Below are 17,588 nucleotides of genomic sequence, written 5' to 3'. Positions count from 1 at the left end.
AATACAAAGTTAATGACATGTTGTTAATTGTTGATAATTACTAAAGCAATGTAACACTTATATCATCTGTTCAAATTACTTTGATAACAGAATAGTCAACACTTTAATAATATTTTATACTTTAATACTAGGACAGAAAGGGAAAGGTTCTCATTTGTTTTATTTACAGATGACATTGTGGTAATCAGAAATAACTAAACAAAATAACCAATATTTGCTCATATGAAATAAGCTTTTCACCAGTAGTTGCTTTGAGATTCAAAGAATATTCGGCATCCATATTGCATCTTTAATGTCCTTTCAGAATCCTACCTGAAGGAAAATGCATTAATATTTCTTTAAAACTTCACAGCTTGAAAATCCTTTCCATTTGTTTCTTTGTTTGCTTGTACTGTCCACATCCTACTACTTTTTCCTTGGTTTTGCCAGTCCCCCATGTTACTGTCTCCAGTTTTACTTTTCGTTTTCAGCTGAGTATGCAAAATCGTCAGATCCAAAACTGGTTGTAAACTTGCTTTGTCAATGTGAATGCAATTTACATGGTTGGTTGACAAACAAACAAAAATTCCTATCCACTCCTACTTCTCCCCTAAACTGCACCCCTCCCCTGATCAGGAACAGTTTCACATCTTCAGTTTATTGAATGAAGCCGAAACCTACTTCCACTGATCTGCTTTACTAGTTTGTTGTGCTGGGTTTGTGTGTGGTGGGGTTTTGGTAATGCAGGAGGAGGCTACAGAGGTGGCTCCTGTGAGAAGTTTCCCAAAGCTGACCCAGCTCCAAGTTGGACTCACCACTGAAAAGACTAAGCCAATTAGCAATGGTGGCTGCACCTCTGTGATAACGTATTTCAGAAGTGAAACCTGAGAGGAAGAGAAGAGGTGAGCGAGATACCTATGCAAACACTAAGGTCAGTTGAAGAAAGGAGAAAGAGAGGGTGAGGTGCACCAGAGCAGAGATTCCCCTGCAGCCCGTGGTGAGAGGGCAGGCTGTGCCCCTGCACCCATGGAGGTTACCAGTGCAGCAGATGCCCACCTGCAGCCCGGGGAGGACCCTGTGCTGGAGCAGGTGGCTGTGCCCAAAGAAGGCTGGGACTCCAAGGAAAGCCCATGCTGGAGTAATTTGTCATTGGGAGAACTGCAGCCTGTGGGAGGGACCCACACTGGAGTCTGTTCCTGAAAGACTTCATGCTGAAGAAGGGGAAGAGTGCAAGGAGTCCTCCTCCTGAGGAGGAAGAAGTGGCAGAGACAACGGGTGATGAACTGACCGCAACCTCCATTCCCTGCCCCTACTGCCTGCTGTGTGGGAGGAGGTAGAGAAATTAGGAGCAAGGCTGAACCTTGGAAGAAAGGAAGGGTGGGAGGCAGGTGGTTTTTTTAAGATGTGGTTGCATTTCTCACTGTCCTACTCTGTTTGATTGGAAAATTAAGTGGTGGTGGTGCTTAAATTAAATTCATGTTCTTTTTTCTTCCTCAATCAAGTCTGTCTTTTGTCTGTGACCATAAGTGGTGAGTCATCTGTCCCTGTCCTTGTCTCAATCCCTGAACCTTTTGTTTTATCTTCTTCTCTCCATCCCTGAGGACGAAGGAGTGAGGGAGTGGCTGCATGGTGCTCAGCTGGCCTCTGGGCTCAAACTGCATTTGTCCAAGACTCCTCCTGGACAAAGAAAGGTTCATGATGCATGTGGTACATTATGCATATGGTATGTTATTCCAGATATGTCTCTGCTTTTCTTCCTAGCTGTATCTATTTCATCTGTGTTCTTATTTATAGTAATTCAGATGGATTATTTTATACTGTATTTCATGTTCCTGTAAATAAAAAATTTTGTACTGAGAGTCTATGATGCAATTGTTCATTATATCAACATTTTCTCAAATGTAGATTTATGGTCTGATGCTCTGTTTTGCCAAACTGGTAATTGAATTAAAATAAATTTAAAAATCAAGTTGTACAGAATGTAATTTTTATAAATGGTTATTTGGTTGTAAATATATGCTTTTTTTCCTAATTTTGGTTTTATTACTTTATTGAGTGGAATAAGGAAATTGTTCACTGTGTACTACACCTGTGCATTTATTTATGTTATGTAAACTGTCCTTCAGTCTGTAAGTTATCAACCAACCTTATTGGTAAGCAACTGTACAAATGGGCTACGGTTAACATGATTAACAACTTTCCGAGTGAGTTTTATTTCAGGAAATATACTTCCTGAAATGTATAATTTCCTAATGTATATATTTAAACTCTGTTCTTAAAAAATATTAATCAGTGGCATGAAGGGTGCAAGTGGTCTTGATCTTAGAGTTTAAGCAATCTCAGGAATGAAACCTGTAGTAATCCTATGACATGTATGAATAAATCACATTTTCTTGAAGGACAAGAAGGTAGATCAGTGTGTAAATGTGGGTCTAAATCTCCACCCATTTGCTGATGATTTCAGATAAGCAGGACCATTACAAGTAGTTGTTCGAGGGGAAAAAAAATGAGATATAGTAGGATAAAAGCATGAATTTCAGTCTAATCTTTTTCTTTATTCTCTCTACACCATCTAGCCTGCCCTATGTTTCATCACTATTTAAAATGTAACATTTTAATATTTTTTTTGTTCTACCACTTTATATGTTCTTTGAAGCAAGACAAACTTTTAACTTAAGCTTAAGTGCTGGAATGCTTGATTTGAAGTGACTTGAAGCAGTAGATATTAATGATGTATAAGGGGCCTAGAGCCAGAATGACATTAAATCTTTTTTTATTGTATCATTTGAGATCTACTTTTCTATTGTAGATGCTTTTTTGCCCCATAGAGTTCTCAGTGCCAGTTACAAAACTGTCTCTGCACTTCAGAAAGAGTTTTCTCTGACCTTTTCCACAGAAATATTTTCCTGAAAGAGTATCAAACTTCACTGGATAAATGTATCCCTTGAAAGGTATACTGGTAGACATACACATAATCCAATATGTCTTAATGATAAGTTATTGTAAATGGAAGGGCAATAATCTCAAAGGCTAATTTTAGCCCAAACCACTACATCTGATGTAGGCTCTGACTCAGAAAACATCTGATGTTCCCTCAAAAACATCTCTTGTTCCACTGAGCCAAAAAGGAAACTATGGAGAATAACCTTATGTCATCCACTTTGATGAACACCCCCTTCTTCCCCAACTTGTGTATGCATTGACTCAATAAATAGTTTAACAGAAGAAATGCTTGCTTTTCAGAAGTACTAATTCCATCTGATCACACTGTACCTCTGCCTTGAATACAGCATTAAAGCAAAACTACGCTGAACTTTCTGGCCTTGTGATGCATCAGACTGTACTAAGCCAGAATGAGGACTTAGATTCAAGGTATTTGCATACTTCTGCTGTGGAGTGCATTGAAACTGTGTGCAAAAAGCAGTCTTTGCTCTTTCTGTTGACTCTTTTTTCCTAACAGTTACTTTTAAGAACAGTAAAGAACAAAGTTAGATTTTTAAATTTTAAGGTTTTTAGAGCTAAAATTTGGTGTGTAGATGTATCTGGTGGAAGAATAATTGTAACTAGATAGTTCATAATTATCTAGATTTTTTAAAGTCCTTAACATGCTAATTAATTAAAATTAGAATTTCTTCAGAGGTAAGCTCCTAGTTTTTTTGCTAGATCCAAAACATATTGAACTCAGTAGAAAGACTAACAATTTTAATCATAATTTAGGGCTGGCAGTATTAGAGAAAACATGTAAGAATTTTTTTTTTTTTTAGGATGACTTATAAAGTGTGATTCATTTCTTTGTGTTCCCACCGCATCATGTTTGTTTTCTGTAAATAAAATATTGAGCTTGATGGAAACCTTTAGCTAGAGCAGTGAGGTTTTAAGCAAATATTGCATAATACTCATGGGAAATTTATTTTCAATTATTCTTTTTAAGTATTCACAGTGGAAAACTGGGGAAAAGTCTTGATATAGCTTAAATTTATGGCAGCACTTCCACAGACTTTAACATGACTAAGGTTCTGTCCTAGATTCTAAGACTTCTATTTAATCTCTCAAGGAAGAGTTATAGAAACACACTATTTTGCCTGAAAAAAAACACCTTCAATAGTGTCATTTTTCTTTTGGATCAACTGCAGTATCTGTTCATCTTCTAAGAGATAGCTAAATAGTCTAAGTTAGCTGACAATCCTAAAACACTATAGAAATTTCATAATGAAGTCTAATATTAACAACACAGTAAAAATAATCACAATGATACTATACTGGAACAAGACCCCAGTTCCCAAAAGTAACACTGCCAAGATATATCAATCCCTGACTCTTTTATACTCTGATTTAGACAGATAACAATAAAATGCAACAGTAGTATCCCAGGCACATGAAGAATAAACATTTTATAAGACTGTATTTTAGAAAAAAAAATGTTTTCCGCCTAAAAAAAAATCTGACCAGCTCTGTCTTTTGTGTCTAGGATGGACTTTCAGCTCAAAACAAGGGAAAGAGACATTTTTTGGTTTGAATCAGGGACTTGGCTGTGGGTTTCTAGATTTTCAGGTAAGTTCTCTGTTGCTGGTATCCCTGGAATTTCTCTTTGACCCTTCCCCCCTCAATAACATATTATACACCCCCCTTCCTCAATCTTTTGAAATAACAGAAGTCTTGTTTTCCTGCCAGCCTTTACTGAGGAGATTCACGGGTCCTTTCCTTCCAGTCTGGATTGAAACGTTTGAAAGAACACAATTCAGCACAGTTTAGGTATGAGTCATCTCCCTGATGTCTTAAAACAAAAAAACCTGACAAAATACAATCTTTAGTGAAATATGTGTCAGGATTCCCCAGATAAACAAAAATCCCAGTTACTGGGCTGCAGCATCTGAGCACCTTCAGTGGGATTTCCATGCCCACTCAAGATTTCAGGCCTCTAAGACTCCTTGCCTGACAAAATGTAAGGTTGTTTTGATGCGTTTTCAAAAGAGTGAATAAACATTCATCTTGATGACAGGGAGGGAACATGTAGACAAATGTCAAGTATAATCTACATGTCTCCTACTTAATGGTCACAGATAACCTATGGTATATTCCAGTGCTTTCATGCCAAAACTATAGCTGTTGATTACTACTTCTTATTTTTTTCCTTTTTTTCTTTTTTTTTTTTTTTTAATTTACTTCGCTACCATGATTTATACACTGTTTTCTTGCAGAAAACCCCCATCTTCACCAATATGTATTGTGGCAGTTCTCAGCATATTTAAATCAGTTTTTAGTACCTTAGAAATCTGGATATGTCAGACTTGTTATTCTAGCATGTCTGGTAGCTTTTTGAGTAATTAAAAAGCAGTCTGAATTCTGAAGTTATTATTGAAAAGGTCAGTTATGTTCGTAAAGAATACAGACTTGTGCACCAAAACCTTTTCACTGAAATGTAGTGAAGGTACTTGAATTTGTCAAAGACTTTTGTAAAACTTTTGGGTTTGAACTATTAAAAATGGATTCAGAGAAGTCAGAAAGGAGTCTGATAAGAAATGCAGTATTAAAACTTCATACTACCCATAGAGTTCATATTTTGTTACGAGATTTATATTGTCTGAAAGGCCTTCAGTGCTGTGCATATATTGAAAGGAAGACATAGAAACACCTTTCAGCTTTCAGTCATCACTCTGCTTCCAGAATTATGTTGATAAATGGTTCTTCTGTTTGGACTTGAGACTTTCACATGATCTTGGGGAAAATGGGGCAAAGGCAGTAGAGAGAATTCACCTTTGTACACTAGAAATAAAGTGGCAGTGGCACAAGCTACAGCTGATCTTTCAGAAGTGTATTCTGGATTAATCTAAACAGTATTAAAATAATTGTATAGCTACATGCCTCATTACCACAGCCTTTGTAATTGTTTCTTCCTCTTTTCAGTTCTAGCAGGATCAGGAATCCAAAAGGAGAGAAATCTTTTGATCCCTCTGCCCTCTAGACCCAAGTGAGACCAGGAATGTAAAGAAGCAAGAAAAGTAAAGAGAAAAAAAAAGTCAATTTCATAACACCGGTCCAACTTTGGACTAATTGCAGCATATTCATTGACTGCTCCTTAAAAATTAATCACTCATCCTCTCTCTTCCTCCTTCTTAATTTCAATGGTGCATTTTAATCTTCTCGTGAATGATATGCTCCTGTTACTTGCTGTCACCACAGTTACTGTATTTTGAAACATCTCATTCTATTTGCTACCATCCCCTTTTTTTCTTGGTTTTGTGTTACTAGTTGGTGTGATAAATATCTCAAGTACTGCTCTAGTTCACCTTCATTCTTGCTCATCCTCTTTTCCCATTTCCTTCATGAATTCACTCATGGCTATCTTCTCTGTGTAGACACTGTATTTTCATCTTTTGATAAATAGCATGGCCATCAGGGACAAGGAAGGGATCCTACCCCTGTACTCGGCACTGGTGAGGCCGCACCTTGATTACTGTGTTCAATTCTGGGCCCCTCACTACAAAAAGGACATTGAATTACTCGAGCACGTCGAAAGAAGGGCAAGGAAGCTGGTGCAGGGTCTGGAGCACAGGTTGTACGAGGAGCGGCTGAGGGAACTGGGGGGGTTTAGTCTGGAGAAGAGGAGGCTGAGGGGAGACCTCATCGCCCTCTACAGCTACCTGAAAGGAGGTTGCAGAGAGCTGGGGACGAGCCTCTTTAACCAAGTAATAAGCAATAGAACAAGAGGGAATGGCCTCAAGTTGCACCAGGGAAGGTTTAGACTAGATATTAGGAAGTATTTCTTTACAGAACGGGTTGTTAGGCGTTGGAATGGGCTGCCCAGGGAGGTGGTGGAGTTCCCATCCCTGGAGGTGTTTAAGAGTACGGTCGACATAGCGCTGAGGGATATGGTGTAGTTGGGAACTGTTAATGTTGGGTTGATAGTTGGACTGGATGGTCTTCAAGGTCTTTTCCAACCTAGACGATTCTGTGATTCTGTGATTTTCCTCACTTTCTCCCTGTATGGGAGGCTATGCTGTTTTTGTGTTCAAAGTAGTGCACTGAAGCAGCAAAGAACTCTAAATGGGAAGTTAGCAGAGCTGACTAGGAGCAAGTGGACTGATGAAATGGAGGAACAAAGTTCAAGGAAGTCAACTGGATTGAAAATCATGAAGGAAGAAAATAATTATGAAGGAGCAGAAGCTTGGATGGGAGAGGGGAAAACAGGCCTTAGCTGCTGTCACCTTCAAATTCCTTTTTCTGCCACAGTCCCCCCAGCCAGAAGCTGTCACTGTCTCTCTGACCTCCTGCTACTCCAGGGTCCATGGATCATGGGACTGCTATGGGACTGGTACAGGTAGAGCCCTGGCTCAGGCTGCTGATGAAACTGCTGAGTTGTGAGGAAAGGCTGTGAGCGAGTCTGTAGGACGGAGACACACATGATAAGAAGGGTAAAATTACAGAACTGGGACTGTTGAGAAAGAGATTGTTATCTCAGGGACTAAGGAGAAATCAACAAAATTGAGAGGTACAAAATCCTAACTGTAAAATTAGGGTGTTGACTGATTTGGTGAAAGAGCAGCACTGAAGCTAATACATCCCCTCTTGCCTACCCAGCAAAATACTCCTCTGGTGTCTTACTGGGATAGTAAGCATAGTAATGATGAACCCACCAGGTCTATTTTGTGTGCTAGCTCATAAATAACTGTTTTATACTTTTACAGTGATGATATGAAATTGTGTAAGAAAGGGAAGAAGAAGCCACACTCGTGTTAAATGCAGCAGCAGGACCAGAGTGATTGAGGCTTCCTCTTCTATTTGGGTTTGGCAATATGCAAGTAACAACACATCCAAGGAGAAAAGACAGAATACAGAAAGGACTGTGTGAAGATATGGATCTCATCCTGGTTCAACATGTTGGAGTGAGTAGGATTAACAATGCATCCAGAGCATGGAGAGAAGTAAACATCACCTGTCAGGACCTCTGAGAGAAGGAGAAGGACAGCTTGCCTGGTGGAGGGCAGTGCAGAGTCCATGTTAACAGCCATTTGGCACAGGAATAGAAGATGGAGTAGACAAAGGGCATAGTTAAACAAAAGGTAAACAATATATTTTGAAGTTAAAGTCATGAATGTATCCCTTTGAAGGAAGTAGAAAACAAATTTATTAATATCACATTTCCCTACAACTGCTTACTGTACTTTCAGCAGAAATACAGTGGAAATAGGAGATCCTTAGGGGCTCTCTGTATCAAGATATTTTGCTCCATGAGCTGTGTAAATTTCACAGGAAGGAAACTGTAAAATATCAATCACATGAAATAAGGTTTTTCTTCCTCTCAGAAACATCCTATTAGATTTTAGCATGCCATAATCTGGTTGATTCTTGTTCTTTGCTCAATCCCCGATAGTGTATGTGACAAGTAAAGTACTGGAAACTGTTGCTTTTTTAAAAGTGATTTAACACCAAAGGACAATCCACTGAGGCACAAGAGTTAAGACCTCTATTTGGCATGGATTCAAAGGTCATTTGTACTTTTTACGTTGAGCTAGATTTCTCCTGGATGCTACTGTGGCAGAAATTAGGCATAAATGTCATTCCAAGAAAGGCTAAGTGGAAAAAATAAACCTTCTACCAAAGATGAAGAGTGGAACAAGAAATATTTAAGATTTTAATCTCAGAAAGAGTTTGTGTAGTCTCTGAATGGGGAATAAAATTAAGAGTGATGGGATAAAATGGTGTAGTACCATAAACTATCTAGTGTTTCTAACAGCAAAATAGGCAAGTTTATTCATTAAAATCTTCAGCCCACTCCCAGGAAACTGGGTCAAGGAAGTGGTCTAATTTCTTTTGAGAGTAAGTAGCTTAAAGGTTTAAAGATGGAGGGAACTCTATGGCAGGAGACAAAACAGAATAAATTTGGGAAAGTTGGCAATCCTTCGACCGAAGATATTTATTAAGAAAGGCTCCTCACTGTATTAAGGTTTCTTGGCAGTAGTTTTAGCCTAAATACCCCTTAAGGACATGGGTTACTAATGAAGCAATACGTGTTGGGATTAATTCCCTCCTTCCTCTGTCCTTTAGCTGCAATGTGCTCCACTTGCTGTTCACTGCTGTGAGATCTAAGTCAGTACCACTCTGCATTCCCGCCTGTGCTGCCTGCACAGATGCCATGGGGTGACACAAGCCCTGAGCTGGTGGGTGCAGGGCTGGGCTGCCCCAGACCATTACAGGTCTTAAAAATAGATTTACAATTGTTTCAGCTTGCTTGTAGTGGGTGACAATGATTCTTCCTTTCCAGAGTCCTGAGGTTCTTGTGACTTAATTGCCTCCTTTCTCCAACCAGTTTCCACAGTAAATATGTTCTCAAAGTCTTTGAAGAACCCTAGTCCCAGGGTTTACAGAACTTTGAGCTTTCCAGTATAATAAAACCAAAGAAGAACATTGTGCTAGCAATAGGAATTTTAACTTTGGTCATGCTAGATGTTTCAGTCTTATGTATTTGTGGTGTACAGGAAGAAAGCACACAATCTGATGAGCTGTCAGTAGTTTGCAACACACCCTAAGTAACCCTCAGAAAAAAATGGCATTATATATCCTCTGCTATACAGGAAAATATATGAATGGAATTTTTTCTGAATATCAAAATGTGGTGGTTTAGCCCCTGCCGGGGTCTGAGACCACGTGGCTGCTGCCCCTTCCCCACAAAGGGAGTGAAATACAAAGCCCAAAGACTGAAATAAGGAAAGGTTTAATACAGCAGTGCAATAGCAACACAACAAACAACAACAATAACAATAGCAGTAATAGTGACAGCAATGAACAGAGCAAAATAGCTACCAAATACAGCAGTGGGAAGCACGATGTACAAAACCACGAGTGCACCGCGCTCCCGCTCCAGGAAAATGTGACCTGCCAGGATGTGACGTCTGCATGGTATCTGAATAATATTCCCCACTGCTGGGGAAACTTAACCCTATCCTGGTTAAACCAGGACACAAAACCATGGTGTATTGTGAAGAGTTTGCATCACAAAAAATGTTAAATAACCTTTAAGATCTTGATTCCAAAAAACATATGCATTCTGAACTGGGTTTGTGAAAACAGTCCCTTTGGCTTCAATGTACTGTACATATCAGCAAAATGAATCATAAGAATAAATGTCTGCTGCATGAATACTGTCTAAGTTTTCATGACAAACTAAAAAACTTATACAAATCCAATGTTTCCTAACATATCTGAAAAACAGCAGTTGTTTGGGAAAGACAGAGCTTGGGAAAAATCAAGATACACAGAGTTCCATATGTATATATCAATATTGTGCCTAGTGATATTTGATGGTAGGATTTTTCTGTTAGTATGTTATACCAAATACACTAAAACTTTCCAAATGAATAAAATGTTTTATGATGAGACCCAACAATATCATGTTGCTTTATTTCTATTTGTATTGTCTACATAGTCAGCTCAGAGCAAAAGTCAGCGACCTGAAGATTAATAAAACCAAAATAAACTCAAAACAAAGCAAGGAATAAAACACAGTACAGCAATTTTTAAAATGTAAAGGCAAAGGACAAATAGATAAATTATTCTATTAAGAACCAGTGTTATGAGAGTTTACATAAATTTATCTACTGTTATTTGTTCCAGATAACACTTACTTTAAACTCAAAGAATTCAGTTTAAAAAAACAATGAAATAATTTAGCCAGGATTATTAGCACAAAGATGTCTCTAGCTTCAAGGGGCCTTTTCATGTCTTTAAAGTTAAGTTGATGTGCTTGGTTGCTGTGCTGAGGTATTCCATGAATTTTATTACTTCTAATAAAATATGAGTGTCCATGTAATACCAAAGGGGCTTCACTTTTTCTATAATGGTGAAAAGGAAAATCAGTTAGAGCATAAGACCTGTGTTTTGAACAGTGAGTATGTGTTTCTGACTATTTGAATTGTAGGGGTCCCAGTAAAAAGTAAGGACTAAATTTCATTTCCAGTCCTACAAAATACATACAACTCATAGGTTTCTTCTTTATATTTTTGGGAAAGATCAATGATAGTGACTTTGGATTTGTTTTTAGAGCTTTAACCTGAGATTCTTAAAAAGGGCTCTGATATCTAGAAAATATTTGGCCCCTTATTTTTTCTTGAAATTGCTTTCTTTAAAGGGGGTCTGCATGAAGTAGAAGCACAAAATTATTTTAAAAAAATGACTGTGTTCTGAAAGTACATCCCAAAATGTTTTGTATTGAACTGTTTTCCATTCTAACCTTATTCTATTCAAATATGCCCTAGTCAGACCACCAGACTGCACACACCCCCCACCCCCCACCCCCCCCCCCCCTTTAAATACACATTTCCCAAATATTAAACGTCAGGTCACATAATTTGAAGTGATTAGGCAAATTACAGTAGACAAACTACAGTATCTGTGCCAAAACCATCATGGGTATTCTAACTTCCGTTAATGTGTAATAAGAGTCTGATACAATTCCATATCCTTGTATTGATTAAAAAACATTGATCAGGTTTTTTTGAGAAGAAAGCTCCACTAATGCTTCTTAGAAGTTCTCTGCACTTCTGCAGCTGAGATCTGAACATCTAAACCTTCTCTGGAAAGAAAAGCAAACTTAATAATAATTTCCAATGTTATTTTGCATAGTTTAAGAAAGGAAAATAAATAAAGATAAAAAACAGAGAAGTGAAGAAAATTAAATAACTAATTAGTGGAAGGAAATCCTGATGTTTAATTATTTTTCACTGCTCTCATCTAGTCTTGTGGACTTCTGGCCTGCTACTTGCTTTAGAAGGCACCAGAAAGTGTAAGAGTTTGTCTACAGTTATTTGGAGTAACATGCAAATGCATTGTAGAATTATTTCGTATTATACTCTTAACTGGAGCCATGTTTTATTTACAGTAGAGGAATATTAGGAACTGTCTTTACCTCTCAAATTGTGTCACTTCTGATAAATTAGAGAAAGTTTAATGCTGCTGCAATAGATGTCATTTGCATTTTCTCCTGACCTTGTGTTACAAGACTTACGTTGTAAAAGAATTTGATCTAGACAGTTACACAGCACTGTCAGAAAGATCCTTGTTAGGACTCATTGTGGTTATAAAGAGGGGAGAAAAAGTGGTTGTTAATACTGAAATATTACATGCTATCTCTGTAGACATGTGTGATCAGATGTAAGATTTGGATACAAATTTATGTTTTTAAGCCATCACAAAACACACCTTAAGTTCAGTTCCTTAAAGGAAAACCAGACTAGATTTAGGCTTATACACGTATCTTAAGACAGAACAAGTCACCCTGGGAAAGAATGTTCACTGATTATAGACAGAATATAGATGACTCCATTAGACTATTTTGCATTCATCTTCCTTATGCATATAAGTCTCTCCTTCCCCTTTCATGTTCTTTACACCTAAAACTGGGTGCAGGCTCAGACACCTTCCACCTGTCCCCAGTATCTGCGGAGGATCAGAACTTTCCATACACATTCTCCAGAAGAAAGTTATTCGTATGTCTTTTGAAGTTATTGCAGTGAACCGGAAAAATCCATCACGTGGCTTGTACTGGTTATGGACTTTTCAGTTTCAGAGCTGTAGCCAAATAGGTGAAGCATCAATTTGCTAACTAGGTTATTTATTTTAAGAACTGCTTCAACCAGAATTTCTGTACAAAATTATGGGAATGTGGGATGGAGCATATGCTTTTCTTGCAATGTTTCCTGAGGGACCTGGAGCCAAACTGTAATGTTGATTCCCTAGATTCATACTGAATGAGCATTATAAAGCAGAATTTTGCTAATACTACAATTTATTGCAAGTATTTCCTCATGGAAAAGAAAAAAAAAGAATGATGACATAAGCCTTATCCAAAGGGATTCCCTGTTTTGAGCATACCAAAGGGACGACTAGCACAGGGTGAACTCTTTCAGGGGATTACAGTGAGTGAAGGTCAAAAGGATGTGATTTTATGATTTAGGGTGTGAGTGGAGGCTGGTTCATGCATACTAAAAATAGGAGTTGTAAGAGATCCCGAGAGACAAATTAATTTTTATTTCATTGTTTCAGAACAGAGGAAGGGAGGTAAAACAGAATACTAGTGTAAGAGATTGCAAGTTTGCAAAGATTCCCAACAGTCAGACTTTATGCAAATTCAGGTTTTTCACAGTTCACTCTGCTGCCTCAGTCTTCAACAGTTAACAAGATTTACACCCGTGAGCTAGAATCAAATTATGATTCTGTACATTTCTGTAAATGCTGTTCAACATAATATCAACCAGGTTTGCTGATAGTTCATAAAGAAGTCAATAAGTATCTGTTATTTATTGAGATGTCAACTCAGAAATTTTGTGTAAATGGAAAGGCTAGCAAGATCTTTTTCTCTTAAAAGACACATTGGTCTCTTTAGGGAACACTTCAAGGAGATTACTCCTGTAATCAATATATTTCTATATTTGTACACCTAATCAGACCACATCTGTTTTTCAGCTAAATTACTGTTCAATAAGAGAGCCATAGAATCAAAATTATTAACTTCATTATATTGATTTCTTTTGTTCTGCATCTTACTCTTACTGCAAAATTAAATATTTTCATTTTAATAACTAAAACTTGACACAAAATCATTCCTTTAGAAAACATTCTCCTCTGTCAAGACTACAGCATCTTAAACTGCAGCCACTGCCATTCATCGTTTTAGCTATGAGAATTCCACAATTCTGTAGATGGTTTTATAAACATTTTCCTTACTAAGCCTGACATCTGTTACCCAGTATCTATACAGAAAAACTTGTTGCAGCTGCTTGTAGAACAAGCTGTTGGAAGAATCTGATGACTGGGACATGGGACTCAATCCTTCTCTCACTAAAAATAATATAGTTTCCTAAAGTAGACAGGTCTTGCAGAGTCAGTTGCACAAGGTATTTCTGACCAGTTATAAAAAGTAAAGAAATTTAACTGTATGCTGCCAAGATTGCTGTCAATTACATAGAAAAACTCAAGGTTAGTACCTCTGAGGTTAATGGAAATGTTCCACCCAGGCAGGTCTTCTCAAAGCAAGGGCAGAGAAAATGCACGTGTTGCTGGGGGACTTGGCTTTCGTCACAGTGCTGCTAACCCAAGCCAGAGGAAATGCTATGCCCTGCTCCCCAAACCCTGCATGTCACCCTGGACATGCACCTCTGCCCTGCAAACATGTCAGGACCAGAAAGCCTCCACCTGGGCAACCTTGCTTGGGCTTTGAGACTGCCACAGATTTTTGAAAGCAAACCCAACATAGATATTAACACTGTCTTGCTCTCCCTTATTAAAATGAGGCAGCTGATAGACCCACATCGAAATCAGCCAAATTCTTACTGAAGCCTACTTCCCTCTGTGTGCAGAACTCACATATTTTTACTTGGATATAATCTAGGGCAGCTGGATATACAGAGGTGCCACTGAGGTCGTGTGAAGCTCACATCAGAACAGAGCAGCTGCAGTGTGGGACTCTATTTCACAGCAAAGCTTCAGCCTGTAGTTGATGGGAAGCTCATAAAGCCTTCTCCCCCAACATCCCAGTGGCCCTGAAAAGGAGAAGGGGTCTTCAGTGAAAGTCAGCACTGCTTACATTCACAAGTTGTTAACAAAGAGGAAGGTCACACTTAAGACTATTGTCAAAATACCCAACTGAACTATCATTGATCTGTTAACTGCTGTCTTCCCCAAATCAATTAGTACCCTCTTCACTAGCCTTAGAAAATTGTGTTTGGACTCAGGTGTGACTAGGAAAGATTTGTCCCAGCAGGAGCCTTTCAGGAGGGCTGAAGCCTGGGGACTGAGCCGATATTACTGGAGTGTTTGAAGGGGCCCACAGAGAGATTGACTTGTCCTTTTTGCTGCCAGCACCTGGCAGAAGGTTGCACAAGGATGAACAAACTTTCTGTAATGAAACCCAAATAGTAAGGTTATTTTCATGCTTCTCTCTCAGCTGAATTCTTGCATTAATAATGCCATTTAGCTTTAAGTAGAAGACAAATTTGAGTAAAACTGTTTCAGCCATATCTGAGTTCTTACTTCAAAAACCAGATTTTTAAACATAACTAAAAAATGGCTGAAGCTAGGAATTTAATTTTCAATCTGTTTTATAATCTCAAGAGAAGAAATAATGCATATTTGAAGATTAGCTTCATGATTTAAAAAAAAATCACAAAAGGTTCCCATGTTTGTATGTGTATTGACTATCTGAAGTGTCTCATGGCTGCAGTGCAGACCTCAGGCTGGAGGAAGTGCCTAGACGCTTCTCCTGAGGCAGGGACAGGGAGCAGACCTGCCTGCAAAAAGTGTGTCCAGGTGGAGGACCGCCTGCAGCAGGTGGCTGAGCTGCAGGAGATGGCAAGAAGGCTGCATAACATCAGGGAGGCTGAGAAAGAACTAGATAGCTGGTTCCAAGCAGAGTCTGTAGTGGACATACAGACAAACAGCCAAAAACTCCCTCACCGGCACACACGGAAGACAGGGGAGCCAATAATGCAGAAGAATGGAAGCTCAGGAAGGACCTGAGCAGAGGAAGAGACTTCCCCCAAAGCCTGAGGTGCCCTTGAAGAACCACTTCACCACTCTGCAAACTGAAGAGGAAAGACAAGTCACATCAGGAGAGATGTAGGAGCTGAGTAAGGCTACCCAATCTGCTCCCTGTATAACAACCAGCGCAACTAAGGCAATGGGTGATAGTAATAGGCAAATCTCTTCTGAGAGGTATGGAGGCACCTATCTGCCTACCTGATGCACTCTAGAGAGTGTGTGTTGCTCACCAGAGACTCGCATCATCAATGTCACCGAGATACTACCAAGCCTTGTACAGTCTACTGACTATTATCCACTGTTTCATGCAGGCACCAGTAATACACCCAGAAGCAGTGTCAGGAGTATCAAGGAGGACTACAGAGCCCTGGGAGTGGCAGTAAGGAACTCTGGAGCAAAGGTAGTTTTTTCATCAATCCTCCCAGACAAAGAGAAGGGCTTTGAAAGGACCACTGGAATCTGATGAATCATCAAATGGTTATGGGACTGGTGCCACAGCCAGGGGTTCAGCTACTTAGACCATTGGACCACTTTGAGAAACCTGATCTACTGGGGTCTGATGGGGTCCATAAGCTCAACATGACCTGGCAATGTGCGCTTGCAGCCCAGAAAGTCAATCGTATCCTGGGCTGCATCAAGAGAAGTGTGACGAGCAGGTCGAGGGAGGGGATTCTCCGCCTCTGCTCTCGTGAGACCCCACCTGGAGTACTGTGTCCAGCTCTACGGTGCCCAGCATAAGAAGGATATAGACCTGTTGGAGGGGGTCCAGAGGAGGCCACGAAGATGATCAGGGGGCTGGAGAACCTCTCCTTTGAAGACAGACTGAGAGAGTTGGAGTTGTTCAACCTGGAGAAGAGAAGGCTCCGGGGAGACCTTATAACAGCCTTCCAGTACTTAAAGGGGGCTACAGGAAAGATGGGGAGGGACTTTTCACAAGGACATGTAGTGATAGGACAAAGGGTAGTAGCTTTAAAATGAAAGAGGTTAGATTTACATTAGATGTAAGGAAGAAGTTCCTTACTGTGGTGAGGCATGGCATAAGTTGCCTAGAGAAGTTGTGGATGCCCCCTCCATGGAAGTGTTCAGGGCCAGATTGGACGGGGCTTTGAGCAACCTGGTCTGGTAGGTGTATCTGCCCATGGCAGAGGGGTTGGAACTAGATGATCTCTGATGTCTCTTCCAACCCAAACCATTCTAAAAAATCTAAGAAATATTTAAGAATGGATGCTTTGACATTTCACAGAATCAGAAATGTTGATTGAACCTCTGCAGGTCACCTAGTCCAACCTCTGGCTTGAAGCAGGATGGTAGCCAAAAATATATCAGACCAGCTGCAGCTTGATCTCATTGTATGTAGAAAACTTCCAGTGATGGTGAGTCCACAATCATTCTGCATAACCTGTTTCAGTGATGGACTCATTGCCATGAAGAATCCTTCTGCATAAGCTGGTGAGAATGGGGTCTATAGGTGTCTAGAGGTTTGGAAGGAAAAACAGTTACCACTGAAGAGCAGGCCAAGGCAAGGAAACATACTTTCTGAGAGGGAAGCGTGCAGAAATTTCCCAAGGACTGGCAAGCTCTGGACACTGTAAGTCCTGTTCAGACTGAAAGAACTGATAAATCCGGACACCAAGAGCCAGCCAAATCTGCCAAAGGTCAACAGTACACACTGGAGTGAGCAGCAGGGTGCATAACTTGGACCACAAACATGAGGTCAATGAGTGCTATGCACAGACAATGACTGCAGAGCATATATAGACACCTGGTGAAACAAGGGGTCCCTGGGGGACTTTCCAAAACAGCTATGCAGAAGGCAACATAACTCACAGCTTCTGAGTCTGCAGCTGGAATTGGCCTCCCCACTGCTGCTCCAATGGGGCAACTGCAAATGAATGTGTGAGTCAGCTGCATGAGGGAATAGCTAAATGTGGTGTGTGAATAGATATCTGCTATTAATAACAACAGGCTAATGAATAAAAGGTGTTTCCAAAAGTACTGGTTGTAGTCTGTGTCTGCCTTCTACTCTATCTCCTATTAGGGAAAAGGAATTTTTACAACTCCTCTATTTTCCCAACAGT

Source organism: Strix aluco, chromosome Z, assembly GCF_031877795.1.
Source record: "Strix aluco isolate bStrAlu1 chromosome Z, bStrAlu1.hap1, whole genome shotgun sequence".
Lineage (NCBI taxonomy): Eukaryota > Metazoa > Chordata > Aves > Strigiformes > Strigidae > Strix > Strix aluco.
Note: the sequence above shows the minus strand (reverse complement) of the source record.